At 44.3% G+C, this 6,057-nt stretch overlaps 2 non-coding genes across 2 annotated transcripts; both read right to left on the bottom strand.

Annotated features, from left to right (window-relative positions):
- Positions 1-1,443: 1,443 nt before the first annotated feature.
- On the bottom strand, positions 1,444-1,516 carry Trnaa-agc (transfer RNA alanine (anticodon AGC)). The gene has a single exon. It is a non-coding gene; the product is annotated as a tRNA-Ala (tRNA).
- A 6-nt stretch (positions 1,517-1,522) lies between these two features.
- Positions 1,523-1,594, bottom strand: Trnaa-ugc (transfer RNA alanine (anticodon UGC)). The gene has a single exon. It is a non-coding gene; the product is annotated as a tRNA-Ala (tRNA).
- Positions 1,595-6,057: the final 4,463 nt, after the last annotated feature.

The following is a 6,057-nucleotide window of genomic DNA, read 5'->3' as shown; positions in this document are numbered from 1 at the left end:
TGAGTCTCTTATGGGGAACAGTGTCGAAAGTTTTCTGGAAATCAAGGTAGATAATATCAACAGCTTTTGTCTCGTCATACGAGCTAAATACTTCATAAAAGAAGTCTAGTAAGTTTGTTAAGCAGGAACGCTTGGTTCTGAAACCGTATCGCGAATCCTTTATGATTTTATTTTCTTCTAAATACTTAACAATTTTATATATGATTATCGTTTCCATCAGCTTGCACACTACTGAAGTGAGACTGATCGGCCTGTAATTGGCTGGGAGAGATTTATTTCCTTTTTTAAAGATTAGCGTGACATTTGCTAGTTTCCATTCGTGGGGAACTTTACCCGCTAGTAAAGTTTTATTGAATAAAATTGTAAGCGGTTTCACGAGCTCATTTTTTACTTCTTTAAGAAGCCTGGGTGATATCTTGTCTGGCCCGGGTGTTTTGTTTACGTTCATGCTCTTTGTGACTGAGAGGATTTAACTTTCTGTGATGGTGAATTCTGGCAGCGTGGTGCCTCGTGACTGAGGCGTGGGGGTCGGCAGACTGCCCTGAACATCCTCAGTCGTAAAGACTTGAAAAGTACTCGTTCAGGGTGTTCGCCATGTCTGTTTCGCTTACTATTTATTTACCATTTTCTGTTATTAATGGACCAATTGTTGATGTTAAGACCCTTTTTGCTTTTACATAACTGTAAAATTCTTTTGGGTTCGTTTTACATGAGTTCGCGATCTGAGCTTCGACAGATTTTTTGCTGCATTTGATCAGCTTTTTAGTTTTTCTACGTAATCTGTCGTGCTCTAGTTTATCATCATTATTTTGTGTTAGTATGTATTTGCGGTACGCATTTTTTCTTAGCCAGAAGGCAGCATCTAATTTCATTGCTCCACCATTTCGGTTTGGTGTTTTTTACCTTCCGTCTGTTTCGTTGCGGTACACACAAAAACGTTGTTTCATTTAACTTTTTAGCAAACACTTCCCATGCGTTGTTAATGTCTGGTGTTCCCAGCAGTTCATTCCACTCTATGGATGCAAGCTGCATGAGAAGGGGAATTTCAGCTGTGAAGTCTAACAAGTTTCCTGTAATAAAATTATCACAAAACAAAGGAGAACAAACAATTATCTCACAACAGGACAATTTAAAAATAGAGAAAGAAAAGTACCCAAGCTACAAGCACAAAGACAATAAAAGTACTACTAAAACAGAGGAACAGATGAAAACAGACGGAGACCTAGTACTGATATCTAACAAATGTATCACTGTGTTTGCGTCAAGAAGTGTTGTGTAATTTGTATGGAGTCTGAGCTGTACAGGAAAACACAACACAACAGAACAGAAACAGGTAAAACAAAATAAACTTAGCGACTGGTTTAACGATATGGGCTGCTGGTCCTGCGTAGGTCAGGTCACAACACGTCTGCTCGACACAAGCGGAAGGGCACGACTGAAAACTGGAGATGCGGGGCATCGATCCCCGTGCCTCTCGCATGCTAAGCGAGCGCTCTACCACTTGAGCTACATCCCCTGTTGGTGGAGGTGCCGGGAATCGAACCCGGGGCCTTTCACATGCAAAGCGAACGCTCTACCACTGAGCTACACCCCCGCGCCGCGTATAAGAGGAGGAGGAGGAGGAGAGTAATAAAGGTAATGTATATATGGAACGAGTGATAAATAGAAAGGGAATAAAAGAGAGAAAAGAAAAGATGAATAAGAAGAGGAAAAAGAAGACGATGAACAATAGTAGTAGTAGTAGTAGTAGTAGTAGTAGTAGTAGCAATAGTAGTAGTAGTAGTAGTGGTAGTAATAGGTTGTTCTTGTTGTTGTTGTCTTTGGCCTTCACTCTCCCCTCTCCCCTCTATCTTTCATATCCGCAGCTTTTTAAGCTCCTCTCTCTCTCTCTCTCTCTCTCTCTCTCTCTCTCTCTCTCTCTCTCTCTCTCTCTCTCTCTCTCTCTCTCTCTCTCTCGCTTACAAATTAGCGTTTCCTCCATTTTCTATAACTGTCTATGTATGTTCCGTAATAGTTCTCCTTGAAATAATTGAAGGGGTAACTAAATAAAAATGTAGAATTGCAATATAAACAGAGAAATAACCCTTTTATCACTTACTAATTGACTTTTCCTCCGTTTTCGTTATCAATACATGTCTTAATATCTTTCTTAATAGTATACGTTTAAGGAATTCAAGGAGAAACTAAAGAAAAAAAATAAATAAAATGAGAATTTCGTTACTCGTTTTCTATTTGATTATTTTACGTTTTCCTTGAGGAGCAGAAGGAGGAGGAGGAGAGTAATAAAGGTAGTGTATATATAGAGAAAAAAGAAAAGGAGTGGAGAAAAGAGAGAGAGAGAGAGAGAGAGAGAGAGAGAGAGAGAGAGAGAGAGAGAGAGAGAGAGAGAACTGTTTAGGAAGACGAAGAAAAGAGAGGAAGATAAAAAGAAGAGGAGGAGGAGGAGGAGGTTTCTTGACAGTCATTTACCATAAGAGGAGAGAGAGAGAGAGAGAGAGAGAGAGAGAGAGAGAGAGAGAGAGAGAGAGAGAGAGAGAGAGTTTGGCATCACTTGGCACTCAAGTGACAGACAGACAGACAGACAGACAGACACACGCTATATCTCAAGCGAGTGTTTGTGTAGGATTGGGTGCCGAGGAGGAGGAGGGGGAGGAGAGGTGGTGACAAGGTAAGTGAAGGAAGACGAGAGAGAGAGAGAGAGAGAGAGAGAGAGAGAGAGAGAGAGAGAGAGAGAGAGAGAGAGAGAGAGAGAGAGAGAGAGAGAGAGTTATCCAGTGGTGACTCAGTGGAAGTGCCGCGTTCCCGCTCCAGCCAACACCAGCGCACCTTTTGGGGGCGAGTCTCCAGACTGTGGAACGTCTTCGCGTCCTCCGTCCCTCATATCAGGGGGATGGATACCCAGGACGTGAAGTTAGCAGCACACCACTGGAGGGGCTCATTCCCAACCCCCCTGCTAACAATATTAATACAAGTCTATCATAAAGAATGTATATATATGTATATATATTTATATTTGTATTTGTGTGTTGTGTCCCACCCCTAAAATAGGTTGCACACGGCAGTGCGCCTTCGGCTGATAATGTACCTATGTTTAAATAAAAAAAAAAAGAGAGAGAGAGAGAGAGAGAGAGAGAGAGAGAGAGAGAGAGAGAGAGAGAGAGAGGAAGAAGAAGAAGAAGAAGAAGAAGAAGAAGAAGAAGAAGTAAACAAACAACACACACACACACACACACACACACACACAATGACCTGACAGCTACGCACTGCGGCAGATAGGTCACCTAAGGAGGGCAGAAAAGGGTGGAAGAGGAGGTCAGGTCACGCCTTCACACATGCAGAAGGAACAAGAGGAGAAAGAAGAGAAAGAGAAAGAGAAAGAGGAAGAGGAGGAGGAAGAGGAAGAGTATGACAATAACGTAACTGGTCCTGTGTATATTAACGGTAACATTCCATTGAAGGTCCATCTCTCTCAGTACAAGGAGAAGGAAGCATGAAGGGTAATACAGCAGAAGGCTCCTCCCCACCTACCACTTGGAGGCACCGGGGAACATGAAAAACTCACAGCCAACTCTATATACAAATGGAGGACGACAAAGAGGAGGAGAAGGAGGACGAGGAGGAGGACGAGGAGGAGAAGGAGGAGGAGGAGGAGGAGGAGGAGGAGGAGGAGGAGGAGGAGAAGGAGGAGGAGGAGGAGGAAAAGGAGGGAGTTGCCATAAATTTTGACGAAGTATAGCAGTGTTTTGGAACTGATGTGGCGATTCTCTCTCTCTCTCTCTCTCTCTCTCTCTCTCTCTCTCTCTCTCTCTCTCTCTCTCTCTCTCTCCTCTCTCTCTCCTCTCTCTCTCTCTCTCTCTCTCGTGTGTGTGTTATGGAACTGATGTGACGATTCTCTCTCTCATGTGTGTGTGTGTGTGTGTGTGTGTGTGTGTGTGTGTGTGTGTGTGTGTGTGTGTGTGTGTGTGTGTATGTGTGTGTGTGTGTGTGATCTACTGATATTTTCTCAGTCACATGAAAAAAAAAATAAAAATAAATAAATCAAAATAAACTTTGCCGCTATATTTTTTGTCCATACACAAGGCAAACAATAAATGTTTGTTCTCCTTCAATTTCCATTACAGGAGATGCCGACATGATGGCCTGACTTGGGAATTCATGTCATATGTATCGTCAAGACTATCTTAGGGGTTGCTTATATATGCTGCTAGATATGCAAACAGACAGACAAAGACCCTGAAAAAAAAAGTTAAAAGAAACAGCCAAGCAGAGAGAGAGAAAGAAAAAAAGACAATTGCGGAAACAAATGGATGACCAGGTGGACAGAAAGAGTCATCCAGTCATCGAGCAGGACACAGGCAGCCAGTCAGACAAGGACACCAAAACGGAAGAAGGGTAGACCCCCAGAGAAACACGCATAAACAATCCAATAAACAGACAGAGAAAAGAGTCACCGACAACAGCCGCAGAGACAAAGACACTGTTACAAAACCAAGAACACGAGGACACGGCTCGTTCCTACACAGGTCACAGCATCACTGTCTAAATGGGGACAATTCATAATTATCCAGAAATGTCCGAGGCGTGGACTATAAAAATCCAGATTATAAATTATCGCTGTAATAATTATTGCCATGAAAAAGGACTACACCTACTTCTTCTAAAATTTGGTACAACACGATCAAAGTGGTGGGAAAGATGTTTAAAAATTTGTTTTCTCTCGTAAAACAAATTTGGACTTTGGTCCATCAATGGCCTTGCTGTGATAGAGACACCCATCACAACCGAGCTGCAAAGCTCTTTCAGCTACTTAAGCAGACCGTTAACCAACGGGAGGTAAGAGGGGTCTCTTCGATAGCCACCACGGGCACTCTCTTCGAGCACCCGTCCAGGAGGCAAGGCGGCCCCGAGAGCTGCACGGAAAGTATAAAGCCACACTTTATTGGCGTAGAGGCAGTACAATAAGCTAACAAGCTCCATGTTACTGCATAAATACAACCAACACGTTGTGACTACATACAGCCAAACCCTTCGTTGTGGCTGCATCGAGCCAAACCCTTCGTTGTGGCTGCATCGAGCAAACAAGCTCGTTGTGGCTACATCGAAGGAGCGAGCTCATTGTGGCTACATCGAGGCAAAAATCTCGTTGTGTCTGCATCGAGCCAAACCCTTCCTTGTGGCTGCATCGAGCCAAACCCTTCGTTGTGGCTGCATCGAGGCAACAATCTCGTTGTGGCAACATCTAAGGAGCAAGCTCATTGTGACTACATCGAGGCAACAATCTCGTTGTAGCTACATCGAAGGAGCAAGCTCGTTGTGACTGCATCGAGGCAACAATCTCGTTGTAGGTACATCGAAGGAGCAAGCTCGTTGTGACTGCATCGAGGCAACAATCTCGTTGCGGTTGCATCGAGCCAAACCCTTCGTTGTGGCTGCATCGAGGCAACAATCTCGTTGTAGCTACATCGAAGGAGAAAGCTCGTTGTGGCTCCATCGAGGCAACAATCTCGTTGTGGCTGCATCGAAGGAGCAAGCTCATTGTGGCTGCATCGAGGCAACAATCTCGTTGTGGCTGCATCGAGCCAAACCCTTCGTTGTAACTGCATCGAGGCAACAATCTCGTTGTAGCTACATCGAAGGAGAAAGCTCGTTGTGGCTCCATCGAGGCAACAATCTCGTTGTGGCTGCATCGAGCCAAACCCTTCGTTGTAACTGCATCGAGGCAACAATCTCATTGTAAACACATCGAAGGAGCAAGCTCGTTGTGGCTGCATCGAGGCAACAATCTCGTTGTGGCTGCATCGACCCAAACCCTTCGTTGTAACTGCATCGAGGCAACAATCTCATTGTAAACACATCGAAGGAGCAAGCTCGTTGTGGCTGCATCGAGCCAACAATCTCGTTGTGGCTGCATCGAGAAAATCCCTTTGTTGTAGGTGCATCGAGGCAACAATCTCGTTGTAGCTACATCGAAGGAGCAAGCTCGTTGTGGCTGCATCGAGGCAACAATCTCGATATGTCTGCATCGAGCCAAACCCTTGGTTGTGGCTGCATCGAGGC

Source organism: Scylla paramamosain, unplaced genomic scaffold, assembly GCF_035594125.1.
Source record: "Scylla paramamosain isolate STU-SP2022 unplaced genomic scaffold, ASM3559412v1 Contig11, whole genome shotgun sequence".
Taxonomy (NCBI): Eukaryota; Metazoa; Arthropoda; class Malacostraca; order Decapoda; family Portunidae; genus Scylla; species Scylla paramamosain.
Note: the sequence above shows the minus strand (reverse complement) of the source record. Positions and strands in the feature narration are given on the sequence as shown.